Source organism: Apus apus, chromosome 6, assembly GCF_020740795.1.
Source record: "Apus apus isolate bApuApu2 chromosome 6, bApuApu2.pri.cur, whole genome shotgun sequence".
Taxonomy (NCBI): domain Eukaryota; kingdom Metazoa; phylum Chordata; class Aves; order Apodiformes; family Apodidae; genus Apus; species Apus apus.
Genome location: NC_067287.1, coordinates 17,710,626 through 17,725,196, shown reverse-complemented (window position 1 = coordinate 17,725,196; position 14,571 = coordinate 17,710,626).

The window sequence follows — 14,571 nt, the reverse complement described above, 5'->3', positions numbered from 1 at the left end:
GCATTTAATTCATGCAGGCAGTGGATTTTGTAGATAAGAATGAATGGAAACACAGTTTTAATTTTGCTACTGCTGCACGCTCTTTTCTCTTTTAGGTCACATGAATGAGTACAACTTTTTCCTGAAGGTGTGTAGGATGGTGGGGGTTGATGGGAGAAAATGAGGCTTTTCTTACATACTTGCACAGTGTACAGTCACGGAAGCAGCAGCAAGGAAGCATTACATATTCTGACTTAGCCTCAGCCATCCCTGAACCCCGGCTAACATACCCACGCTGCTGGGCTGTGATGTTTCATCTGCTAGATTAGCTCACAGATCAGAACCCGCATTTCAACTAAGGCAACTTTCCTTACCCTGGGTGTGTGGACCTGGAAGCCTGAGGACTTGAGCTCAAACATAGCCACAGGACGGGTAGCCAGGTGTTGTTTTCTGTAGTCTTTTGAAGGTTATTTCTATTATAATTTACCTTTTCTGCTAAGTCTTAACAACTATTTTGATCTGTATTGGCCTCTAATAAGACTAAAGAGACTTACAGGTAGATAGTTTAATGAGTCAATAAATACACTTCCTGGTTGGCCACTTTTAAGAATGTTAGGTGAGGTTTTAATGAACTATTAAGGTTCAGAGAGGGTTTACTCTGTTAGCAGGTTTCCAAGAAAGAGGGATTCAGTTTCCTCTTTCAGAGGCAGAGTGAGATATCCAAGTTAATGTCTAATTCAACCAGGCCTTAAAAAATTCTGTATTTTTAGTTTTTATTCAGTCTTGCCAAACAGTTCTGCACTTAAAATGGTAATGGATAGTTTGGTAACTGAAATGAATCCTGCACTTCTTAAATTCAGATCAATGACTGTAAATATAATTCGACTGATACTGTACTTATAATGGGATAATATGCAGAAAAATACAAGTAGGTGTTCTATCATGATAAACATGTATTGACTAAGATTATGGCTACCTGAATTTGAGTAGAGCCATGACACATATACCATCTCTGAAACACTGTCATTGCACCTTGTTATTGGAAACAAAATTTTGTTGATTAAATTCTAGAAATGTACTTAATGTAAATTTGCTGTGAAGGTCTCAAACCTGACAAAGTAAAACTGACAACCATCTAAAAACATGACTTTTCAAATCACGTGCGTTATTCTCTTAGTACTTTATCACTAATATTCTTTCACCATAAAGCACAAGAGAAGCTGGCCTTTCTTGCTACATTTCCTCCCAAAATACAGTAAAATGTATGTTACAAGCTTTACAGTAGCCCATCTTGACATTCTTAGAGACTTCCAACCCTTTGAATAGAAGAAAATAAAAATACCTGTGAAAATAATATAAAACCTATGTTGTGTAGCTATTTTGATCTCTAACTTTGGTCTTTTGGAGTGGTTTTTTTATAATAAATTATTCTATGTTCTTTTCTTTCTCATCTTAATTTCTTTTTCTCTATTCTTCTGCTTCCTCCTCATCAGTCTCTATTTCCTTCCCTGCAACTATTCCAATAACAACTTTCTGTATTTCCATCCTGCGTAAAAATTTCACATTTTATGTCAAGGCAGAATTCCTTTCCTATATGTATGTACTCTTCACAAGATAACCGGGAAGAACAAGTATATAGCAGCATAGTTTAAAATGGTTTAAGTTTTTAGGAATCTTCTAATCTTAAAAACAGTTGTAAACCACTTAGAGTTTGGGAGTGGCGGTTAAGAGGTCCATGTCTGTATTATCTTATTTCACTTTGTCTTCAGACTCAGAGAGAGTCGTAGATTAATTATACTTAGAAACATTTTTGAGGGGGTGGAATTAGCAAGTTGATACTTTTCAGAGTGCAGATTTGAAAGTTTGCCCTAAGTGGTTTGAGCCATCTACTTAAATACCTCACATTATCTGTGTACAGTTTACTGTTTGACGTTACTTTCAAAATGATAGTTTAACAGGAATTTTACTTACTCTTTAGTAAGTAAAATGTGTTAACAGTGTGCTTATTGATTAAACTGTGCTGGAGGAACTGGTTGCTCTTAAGGTAGGCTTGTGGTACAACAGTTGTCAAAAGACTGGTTCAGTAAAAGTTTAAATCTGATTAATCTATACAGTTTTAAGCTTATAAATACGAATTGGCTTCCACCAGTTGTCAGAAAGAGGTTAAAATGTTTCTTGCAACTTCTTAATGTAGCCGTTCGTTCAGACACTAGGTGGCTCACGTCAGATGGTTAAACCTTTTCCGAAACTTTTAAACTCTGGTCCCAAAGAAATGTGTGGCCGGTGCTGGGTGCTGAAAGGGCCTGTGCTACTCTAAGGGGTTTCTCCATTCTTTCAATAGCTTTTGTTTTAACAACATAAAAAAGCGTGTTTTGCTCTTGAAATGCCTTTCCTGGTCAGAAAAGGAGAATTTGGATTAGTTTAGACCAAACAATGTTGTTCCATAGTGAGAAAGAATGTCGGGCTGAATCTTTTTATTTTTTTTCCCCAACAAGAGTAAGTTGGTAAGCCTGTGGAAACCTTAGTATATGCAATGTCATTAAGGTACATGTTTTGCCTACAAGTTGTAACAGACAAAACCTGGGTTCCAGAAATTAACTAAAGAAAATATAATCAAAGTATATATATACAGACCTGGTGCACTGTAAGCAACAAAATAAGTGTTAGTACAATTATAAAGTTTGTAGCTCATCTTGTAGTTTTCTGTATATGTGAAGTTGATAAATATACTCACTGTCTTTACAAAGTGTAGAAACCAAGGGTTTTTCCTTTTCCCACCTCTTTAGTAACAATATTACCAATTTTTATGTTGCCTGGGAGGAGTGTAAGCAGGATTATGAAATGCAACTCAGTACTTCAGTACTTAGTCCTATGTGGGGGGAGAAGACAGGCCATTCTCCACATCTGCTTATGACTAATATTAGCTGGGAACTTCCACTGAGAAATAATCAGCTGAAGAACTTCCTTAAATGCAACTTCAAGCAGACAGTCATTCTCTGAAGAAGAAACTTCAGCAGAAACAGCCTGCAAACCGGCTTTGGACCCAGTGCAACTTTCCTTATTTGTGTAAGTGATGTCAGTGATCCCTGGAGGCTCACTACCCCGGGAAAAGGTTACCGTGCATGAAAAAGGAGCAATGCATGAACAGGCAACCCTGCATGCTTGGGAACAGTTAACTTAATTGATGCACACATGTGAGTTTGCAGTTTTATAAAATTCATAAACATATAAACTATATATATACATATATACATACACATAAACATCAATTTCATAAGTATATAAAACATATGTTATGCAGTTGCCATGTGTGTTTTTAGGAATGAAACACCATTACTTTCCTGTACCTTTACAGTATTCTCCAAAATGTGTTAATTTTAAGCAGAAGAAAATGAGGGTTCAGAAAGCCACAAAGCCACAAGGAACTCAAGGGACACTGGGGCTGTAGAAGGCATCCCGAGGGGAGCATGGCTGCACCAGCATTGCTTCCTCCACAACTTTCTCATCTGGGCTGCTCACAGTGCTGGGGAATGAGGCCTCAGCCCCACACCACCAGTACTGTTCAGGTTAGAGTTCAGACAACCACAAAGCTTAGAACTCCAGGAACACTGGGGCTGGAGAGCACATGCCAAGGGGAGCACACATTGCACCAACATTGCCCCCTTCCCACCTTTCTCATCTGGGCCACCCATAGTGCTGCAGAACAAAGTCTCAGCCCCACCCTGTCATTACTGACTTGGGCAAATGGCAGCTAGGCAATGCTGAGGACCTGCTGGATGGAGCTATGGGGACCACCTGATTCCCTCTTGTCTGTCACCTGCTGGCCAGCAAAGGCATCTCAATGGGGTGATGACCACACCAGTCCTCAGCTGGACACTTTGCAGAATTTTTATTGTGATTTGTGCATGGTAACCAATGAAAGACTGCCTTGTATTTGTAAATAGTGTATATCCTACTTGCTTGCTTGTCTCTCGTAGGCTAAGAATGCCCAAACTAATTTACCAAACAAGGGGGAGTAACACTGAAGAAGAAGAAAAAAAAAGGTTAGGGATAATACAATATAAATATGTGGTGTAAGTCTACATCTGAACTAGTGACCCTTAAGTTCTTTTAGATTCAGATGAGATTAATAGACACTTCAAATCACAGAAAACCATGAAATCACAGGATGGTTGAGGTTGGAAGGTACCTCTGGGTATCATTCAGTCCAACATTTCTGCTGAAGCAGAATCAGCTAGAGCAGATCACTCTTGACCTTGTCCAGTCAGGTTTTAAATGTCTCCAAAGAAAGAGTCTTGGTAGCCTCTCTGGGAGAGATTTTACACATAAGCATTAATTCCTTAGACCTGTCAATGTGAAGAAGTGAGATATTTTGGTATCAACTACATTACACAGGCCCTCTGTTCCTTGCTAAAAATCTGTAAATCTTGATAGCTGTTTTAGCTAGAGCTATACTATATTCAGTATATAACTTAAGAAAACATGAGTGATTTAAGGAGCCTTTGCACTGTTGAATGTTGTTTGATCCCAAGCCTTTATTCAGGCTGTCAGTGTGAAGTAAGAGTCAAAGAAGAGATGCATTTGATATAACACATTTCATTTCTGGGATCTTAAGACCTCTTTTCCTCTTCTGCAAAAAGGGGAGCTATGTAATGCAGCAAGGTCACAGACTCCATGGTATTATTTTTGTTTCTGTAGCCTCATAAAATTCCAAAGTTTTAGTAAAAGAAAGAGACGGGTGTTGGTGCAAAGTTATTACATTAATGGACCTGTGTTAGTATACTGTGGAACTTCTTGTCAAAACTGTTCAGGATGTGAAAATTTTGGATATATTCAAGGGGAGACTGGACAAATAAATACTTGAGAGTTTCACCCAGAGAAACTAAAGTGACAGGCAGCATTGATCTCAAGAAATTCTCTGACCTGAAAATAGCTGTCAGCTGGGACAAGTCTCTGAGGAAGTATTACATATGCTGGAGCTGCTCCTGTTTAACATCTTTATTGATTGTTTGGATGAGGGGATAGAGTGCACCCTTAGTAAGTTTGCAGATGACACTAAGTTGGGTGGGAATGTTGATCTGCTTGAAGGCAGGGAGGTTCTGCAGGGGGATCTGGACAGGCTGGATTGATGGACCAAGGCCAAGTGTATTGAGTTTCAGTAAGGCCAGGTGTCAGGTCCTGCACTTCAGCCACAACAACCCCCAGCATTGCTACAGGCTTGGGGAGGAGTGGCTGGAGAGCTGCTCAGCAGAGAGGGACCTGGGAGTGTTGATTTACAGCCGGCAGTGTGCCCAGATGGCCAAGAAGGCCAACTCCATCCTGGCCTGCATCAGGAATAGTGTGACCAGCAGCACCAGGGAGGTGATCCTGCCCCTCTACTCAGCCTTGGTGAGGCTGCAGCTTGAGCACTGTGTGCAGGTTTTAGGTACCACAGTATAGGAAGGACATTGACGTGTTGGAGAGGGTGCAGAGAAGGGCAAGTAGGCTGATTAGGGGTCTGGAGAACAGGTCTTATGAGAGGAGGCTGAGAGAGCGGGGGCTGTTCAGCCTGGAGAAGAGGAGGCTGAGAGGAGACTTTATTGCTCTCTACAGCTACCTGAAAGGAGGTTGTAGTGAGGCAGGTGTTGGCCTCCTCTCCCTACTGACTAGTGATAGGACAAGAGGAAGTGGAATCAAGTTGTGCCAGGTGAGGTTAAGAATGGATATTAGGAAAAATTTCCTCACAGAAAGACGCTGCCTCATTGAAACAGGCTGCCCAGGTATGTTTGTATGGTTCTATCTCTGCAGTCTTTTCCTTGTTGATATATAGTTGTTCGAGCTCTTCATGTAAATTTTAAAATTGATTTATACATGAAAAAATGACTTTGTGACTCCAACAGATTGTTTTTCTTGATTCTTACCCATAGTCATCCTATGAGAGTTTGGTGGGTCTAAGCTTGACTAATTGGGGTGTAAGATGTGAGTAAGATGCTCAGATGAATTTTTCTGTAAATCTTACAATGTACCATTGCAGTGAAGTTCCATAACCAAGTAAACAAAAAAGATTTGAGCAGTCCTTGAGCAGTCAGGCTGCTCAAGTTTTAACTAAAATTTCTTGATATCTGTGTGCACTAATGATAGATGAGCAGCTGTGCCTGCTGAATTCTATGGTAAATCCTCCCAAACTTTAAGCAAAGCAAGCTGTAAGCTATGTTTTGTGTCGTGGCTTATTGTGTGCTGACATTGTTCTTGGTTGAATCCAGCTTGATTGTCTGTGAAGCTAAGAGGACTAGATGCTAAAAAAAAATGCAGATCAGCTTCTTGCAAATGATATTTGCTCTTACTGTACTGTAAACAGGAATAACTGTACAAAAAGAGAGAGAAAAAAAGGGTAATTCATTGTGTGTTCTCAATACTAATAGAGAAAATGTATCACAGGTAATAATTCTGACTTTCTTTAAGATTTATTCCTGGTGAAGTAGGGAGAGAAACACATGATCAATGGGTTTGGGTCTTTTTGCATAATTAGTGGCAAACGTGCGCACACACACACATGCACTCACTTCGTCTGGCACAGCTTCATTCTTCTTATTCACCAGCTGCTAAGTCATTTTCATATCTGTAGCTGCTTTCTCTCAGTGAAAACACACCTGCTCTTCTAGCATTGTATCCATTTATTGTTGGCTTCCTGGAAGCAAAAGATGTAAGAGAATTTTGGCTGGTCTCAGAGATCTGAATAAGCATGAAATAACTCAAAACTGCCATGCTTTTATAAAGCTATTTTACATTAATTTGTCTGTATTAATTACCATTTCCCTTCAGTAGATACACATTAAGGGCCTAGAACAGAATGTTCTAAGTGGCACTTTACTCACATTATTTTCTGTCTGTAGTATTTGGAAATAATCTTATTTGACTAGGTTTTGACCATTGCTATAGTGTTACCACATACCTGCAAGCACTCTTGAATTGCACTGCTATCAGTTTGTATCAAATGGGAGAATTCTACAAAGAACTGAAAAATCATTCCCTGCAACAGTAACAACTGCATTTTAGATAAAAAGAGATCAGGCAAAAAGGACACTAAAGAAAGGCTACTCTTAATAAAGCCAGGAAAGTTAAAGTGATAGATACTGGTTTAATACGGATTAAGAAAACTAAGTACCAGGGGCCTTCCTTCCCTGGGTCTTGGCTTTACCTTTGCATCCGTTCTCTGAAGTACAGCTAAATTGATAGCTGTCTCTAAATCCCTCTTTTTGAGGATTTGATCTATCCTATGGCCTGGGCCTTGTAGAAGTGGTCTTAAGTTTCTTCTCCAAATTCTTCAGAGTCAATGGGCTGATATTGTTCTATCAGTCCAACCCTGATACATTTGTATCTTCCAACCTACCTACTCCTACTTTGTTGACAGGAGAGTAGCTAAAGACAAGAATCACAAAAGGAATTTAGGGTTATGGTACCAGCGGCTTCATGGAGGCTGCTACAGCCTCTGGTACATAGCTTCTTTCCTACATAGATTATGGGGCTTATTGAAAAGCAAGACTTTGATTAGAGCTGCTGCCTCTGAGTAATACTCCGTAGTCCTGAATACTTCCTTGTCATGTCTCTTGGAGATGAAAATTCAATTTTGCATGGACTATTTAGGGCAGATCACAGAGATTATATTTCTCCAGTCTCATGGCTACAAAGATCTTTGGGTTCCAGCCTCCATTCTAAGAATGTTTGTGTGTTTTATGGCACAGTAGCACGAGGTCATTCCCACTTAGCTGTTTTTGACAATCATCAGCTTTACTGACTGATTTTCTGTTTTACTGGTGCCTAGAACCAGCTCTCTGAAGATACCATCCTTGCCAAAGGCAGCATCAGCTTTACCTAAACCATTTCTAACATATGTTTGCCTGTTTTGAAGATCTATATTGGTGATAAAGATTTCACAGCCTCCCAAGGGACCTTCTGTTCTTTCTTACAGATTTTTTTTCTGAATCTCTAATTATTCTTCAGTTGAACCACACTTTCCACAAGGTACAATGAACAAACTGGACAATATGCTTCAGCTGAGACTTTCTTCCATAGTTTTCAACAAATACAGGCTGACTGTTTTCTATTCAGAAGACAGAACAGAAATTTAAGCTTTTAAACAAACTTGTTCAAGTATGTGCTCCAGTATTTTTCTCAGAATGAAAGTATGTAATTCTCTGGTTTCTTCTGTTCTCTCTTAAAGATAAACATGTTGTCTGTCCTTTTTCATTCATTTAGAAGCTTGTCTGTTCTCCACAAGTTCTCAAAGATAACTGCTAATGGCTCAAAAATGTCTTTATTCTGTTCTCTAAGTATTCTGAGAGGAATTTCTTCAAGCCCAGCTGGTTTGAAAATATTTTATGTAAGCTATCATTCTAGTCTGTACTCTCTCACCTTGTCAGGTGATACTAATTATCTTAGCTGGGTGATTGAGTTTGACCCTTCTAGTGAAGAAAAGTAAAAAAGTTATCAGCCTTTTCAATGCCATTTCTAATGATCCTTTATCTCCACTGAGTAACAGATCTCTCTTTGTCTTGCTACTTATATATTACCAGAATACATATTTTTATTCTGTCTTGCTATTTATCCCACTTTTTTGCCTTCATTTTTCTAATTTTGCCACCTTTTTAATACTGTTGTATAATCCTCAGCAATTTAACTTATAGCATAGAAGTTAGAAACCTTATTGAGCTTAAGGTATCTAAAAAAAAATCTCACTGTTATTTAGTATGTCAGGATTTTTTTAAGCTTGCTTCTTTTTTGTTCTTAGCATTGGTGAGGTTTGTGTTATCTCCTCTTTTTCTAAAGGAGAAAGAAAATCTCTTAAACCCCTCAATTTATTTTCTTCAGCAATTGTAATGATGCCTGCATACTGGATTTAGGCACTTAAAATGTCTATATAGATCTAGTCCTGACTGATTTGCCAGAAGTCACACTGTACATTTATGTTAGAGGTGGGTCTGAAGCACAGAAATGCCTTGCTCATGTCAGTGGCTTCTGATCCTGCTTGATTTTTGAACTGACTAAAGCAAGATTATTTGGTTACTATCTGATTTGTGCAAGTTTATTTTAATGCTAGGAAATTGCCTTACTTACCAGTCTTCTTTGCGTGCCCTTCATTGTCCTTGTTTATTTCTACATTGTCTTGAGGAAAAAAATAAAGAAAGAAGGAAAAAAAAGTTCCAGTATGTATTTTTCCCATCTGGTTAGTCCAGCACTCTTCTTAATTAGTAAAATGCCATCCTGTCAGATTCTCTCCTGCCAGGAAGTCATTCATCTACCAAATCACTTCTTCACCTCCATCATATATTTTAACATTTGAAAACAGCAAAACTGTAAGCTATCATGTTCTTCCTTACAGCAGAAAATGCTAAATCAACTACAGCAATGCTAATTAAGCATAGTTTAGATTTAATTTGAATTTAAACCAGGCCTCATGGGATTTCAAAGTACGTACCCAGAGTGTCATAAAGTATGTAACAGCACTTCTCAATTAACGTGAATTTATTTGGGAACAACTAAAAGCAGCACAAGTAGGCACAACCTGTTCCTTACTCTTTATCCAGGAGCTTATGCTCTGCCCAGACTGCTTTCCCTACTCATTATTCCAAAGGTCAGCTCCTTCTTATAGCTGGGCAATACCAGACTGGATCAAGTATTACTGTATTCCCTTTCTTGAGGCTTAAACATTTTTTTTCCTTTATAAGGCCATTTAATGACAATGTTTTTATCTATTAAATAATAAATCTTATATTTGAATGCATTGATTGTGTAGCAAAAACATAATTACTGTTTTTTTTTCATTATGCCAAATGAAATGCCAGCTGTTTTAAGATTGCGGTATGGTTTAATTAATTTATTTTTACAATTCTTATCATATCAATGCAAATATTTAAATCAGTCAATTCCATCATACTGATTATAAAGAACAAAGACAGTCTCAAGGAGAAACCTAAGCTACATCTGTATTTGGAATATATAAAGATATTTTAATAGTCTGTAAGCAATCAGAAACGTAGGAGAAAATACAAAGTTACAAACCTTCATGGACTATTTTTGTAGAATTTGCTAAGAGGAATTCAATAGAAGTGAATAATGTATATTTCTATAATTTAACAGAGATTATAGTATTTTTCTATCTTCGTTAATTTTTTTGTAACTGAAATAGAATATGTAACAAAAATCTATTTCTCTTAAATTCTGTAGGAATTTTTGCTTTTACATGGAAGAAATTTGAAAATAAGTATTAATTATAATTACACTGTGTATTTCTCCCAAAATATTTCTGCTATATTCTGAATTTCTCTGTGATGTGGGCTCTTCTGTTTCCTCTCTACCTGCAAGGTATGTTGTGGTGAGCTTTAAATAAAATGGAGTCCAAGTGCGAAGGGTGAAGTAAACTACTCAACAAATCTTCTGCACATAGAACTGGCTTCCCTGAGCATCCACTTCTAGTTGCTGTTGGAGTCTCTGAACCACTCTTATGCAACAACTTCTACTGATGTGGAATTACACAAGGAAGGATTAGGTGATAGCGGCTTAGCTCTGGGTACCATCAATTCTGTAGGTGTGACTGTTCCAAGGTGTGAGAAAGCTGCGTAAACTCATTGTATAGACTAGGTTTTACCACTCGTAGCCCAGCAGAGGATGAAAGCAATTATGTTTTTCCTTCCATAATGTAGCTTGTGAAAAGTGCTTTGTGTGAATTGAATGATACAAATCCTCTTTGAGTAGAGGCCATGTCCGTAGTGTGCAGCCAGGCTAAAATGTTACGCAAATGTAATGCAAAATGTGATGCTTGGTCACCATAGTTCTTTTTTATGCTTCAACCCCAACTAAAGAAACTGAAGATGCCCAGACATCACATTAGTAACTGAGCAAATCTTTCTTCTTACTTCCAGCAACACAGCCACATAAGGTGTTGGCACTTCAGCCAGTAGGCAGAGACCCTGTGAATATTCCTTGGTTCCCTGAAGCTCTCCCTAGCATACTTACACTGTTCTCTCAGACTGGATTCACTCCAAGAAATAAGTTTAGCAAAGCGAGTATTTTAGAATGTGGAAACAACCTCCCCCCAACTGGTCTTTGTTAATCGCTGTCTCTTTGGACAGCATTTTCTTCCTTAAGTGTTTGTCAGATTTGTGCCCCAGGCATGCATACTTGAGAAATAGAATTTTATTTGGGCATTGAATAACATAATACATCTCATAAGTAATAAGCTGCTTTTTCTGACAGAACATAAGATTTACTAAACATGACTGTTGGGTGCACTCAATGTCTAAACAGGACCTCGCTGAAAATCCTGATCTACTTGAGCAGACATACAGTAAAATGCCATGGGTAATATCTCATTATATCATTAGGAATAATGATAATAAACAGCAATAAAGAACCTCTTGGCCTCATTTATATTAAAAGAAAGGAGAGTGTAATGTCTTAAACTACAGGAAAAAAACAGTAGTTGACAGGAGGTTAAGGTGCATATTCAGTATAATGAAAATGGTTAATTATAAAGAGATGTGAGACAACAATTGTTTCATGGTAGTGTTCTGTTACATTCTAAATGCCGCTTTCATTCCTATTCCTACCTTTAATGGCCAATTAAAATGCAAAGCATCTTAGGAATGTGCTGTGTATTGGGAATTTTTTGCCAACAAAACTGAGGAATGCTAGGTAAAGCATCCTCTCTTTCAGCAAGACATTGTCTGCTTTCACTATGGATTGGTCTTTCTGTTTGTTCCTTGTCCCCCAGATTCATTTCCATTCCTTCTGTATCCTCCTGTCTTCATTATCTGCTGCTTCTGCATGGCTTCTAGGAGTTTCTCAGTTTTTGCTCTGCCTTAGCCCAGACTCCACCAACTCTCTCTAACTCAAATACTCCTTCCTATTCTGCTTCTTATACCTCAGAAATCTTCCAGCCTTTGAAGTCTTTGGCCATCATGACATTTTCCAGTTAGATACTTCTTTAATATGTTTTTCATATGTTTCTAGCTTGTGTATTCTGGCATGACAAACACTGGCCCCATAGACTGGCCGCAGAAAGAAGCTTCCCCAGTGCTTGAGATTAGAAAACAAGAAGGTTTTATTCCCTTGCTGCCTTAGTACTTCAGTAGGAAGTATTTTCCATGTGAAGTGGAAAATGTAGGATGGAAAGGCTGAGACTTGGGGCTGTTTAGTCTAGAGAAGAGAAGACTGAGAGGGGATCTTAATGATGTTTACAAATATCTGAAGGGTGGGTGTCAAGAAGGAGGAGCCAGTCTCTTTTCGGTTGTGCCCTGTGATAGGACAAGGGGCAATGGATGCAAACCAGAACACAGGAAGCCCCACCTCAACATGAGGAAAAACTTCTTTACTATAAGGGTTACGGAGCACTGGAACAGGCTGCCCAGAGAGGTTGTGCAGTCTCCTTCGCTGGAGACTTTCAAGACCCATCTGGATGCATTTCTCTGTGACCTGCCCTAGGTCGTCCTGCTCGGGTGGAGGGGGCTGGATTTAATAATCTCCAGATGTCCCTTCCAACTTTTGTGATTCTATGAAAGCAGGAATTCACCTACCTTTAAACAGATGATCAAAGAATAAGAAAAATTGTGAGATGAGGAAAACATTGTTCTAACAAAGGATTCATAGGTCCAGGCTGAGATATGTGTGGTGAGATCATTTGTACCTTGATGATGAATCTGATTTTCCAACTAGCAACCTGGAAGGAGCCATGAGTGTTGTCAGCTTTGAATTATTTCTAAAGAGTGACTGTAAGAGTGAAAAAGGACACTGGGTGTGGAATATTGAGAGAGAAGATTCTTGAAGCGACTTCTAGTGGTGATAGAAGGTAAAAGAGAGTACTACTTGGGTTCTAGCTTGCATAGCACTAGTTACCCCTCAGGCCACCTCTACCCTTTTCCTGCCAGGTAAATTTTTCGCTGTCTGATCTCACCCCCTCCACAACATTCAGGATAATGTTCTGACTGAATCGTTAAATCCACTCAGCATTCAGACTATATTAGATTGGGTTTTTAACCAAATAGTTGTTCTTATTCTTAAAACTTGTAAGTTTTCAAAACAAATTTACTTGGAAGCAAGTATCTATCTGCATTCTTTCATTGTCTGAAGGCCCTACAAATGTCAGGCTGGCAGCAAGGATAATGAATATACCATGTTTATATAACCAGATTTATTTATTTTATCAGATTTATTTCTTTTCCTTATCTCCACCCTTATTTTATTTTGACATCTGAATGTGTTTGGCATTAGGGTAATGTTAAAAAAAATACCCAACAAACAGCTTGGCTAAGATTGATTGAACTGCGTCTGAGAAAACAAGAACTGTCTTGAACTTTTTTTTTTTTTAAATTTAAAAAGATGGCATATACCTGAAGCTTATCCAGCTCTCCTGGGATTTTTCCCATCTGTGCTGCAGGTATGATTTCCCTATTACTTTTAACTTTTCTGTTGCTAATGCTTGAAGATACACATGCCTACACTGCTAGTAAGCATGTCTCAGCTAGCAGCTACATAAATAATACAAAGAATGAAAACAGGTTACTGAAAAGTAAAAAAAACCCACGAAAATACTTCAAATGCTGTCAAATGCAAAAGGTCTTTTTGGAAATTATTAAAAATTCTACCTTTTTATGACCTCTATTCCTGCCCAAGGTATAGGAACAAGATATTTATAGACATGTAATTTCTAAAGAGATAGGATGATTTGTTCTAAACCATAGATTTTTAGAAGTCAAAAGACTACTCATCAAAATAGTGCTGTAAACAAGTGTCCAAGCTAGAATGATTGACTTCATAAGATAGGTGATAATGGTGTTAGGAGTTGATTGTATGATGTTTGCCTTCTATGTGCTATCTCTTGCTGACTAATTAAGGTGTTTTTGAAAACATTTCTATTACACTCATCAAGCCTCAGAATCACTTGTTAAATGTGAATTATAGTGTACAGAAAATTTTACAAGTCAATGTATAATTTCTCCTTAATACAGCAATTCATCGTATCTTTTTAGACTTTGACATTTAGAGAAATTTTCTGTTATTTGTAAATACCTTTCTATATACATTATAATGCAGACTTTTACTGATTATTCCTGACATACCATTGGATACTGCTGTTATTTCTACTACCTACACTTGAAGCCAAATCAGGTATTTAGAAGCCACAGGGATTGTGACGTTAATTAAAAGATTAAACAGTATTGTTCTACTGAAATGCTTGATCCAGTGATCTTTTCCAGGTGAGTCATTCTTCTTTATATGGTTAAGCTAAATGTGAAAAAGGATACTGTATTTACAAAGCTGTGAGCACTACACACATATATATTTCTTTTAAAAGAGAAAAATACATGGATCACAAAACATATGGTATTCTTTCCTCATCTGTCATTCACTAGATTGTATTTCTAATGTTAAAATATTATGTGCCAGTTTTTCTATGGCTTCAATGAACTAGAGGTTTTTAGGGCCCTCTGTATTAGAATAGTTGGGAAGGATGTTTCAAAACTACATTTGTGTGTTCTAACTCAGGGAATCCTGACAAGTATCAGTATTTCAGATATGGAACATCTCCTTTCTTGTTTTAAGTTATATTGCTTCCAT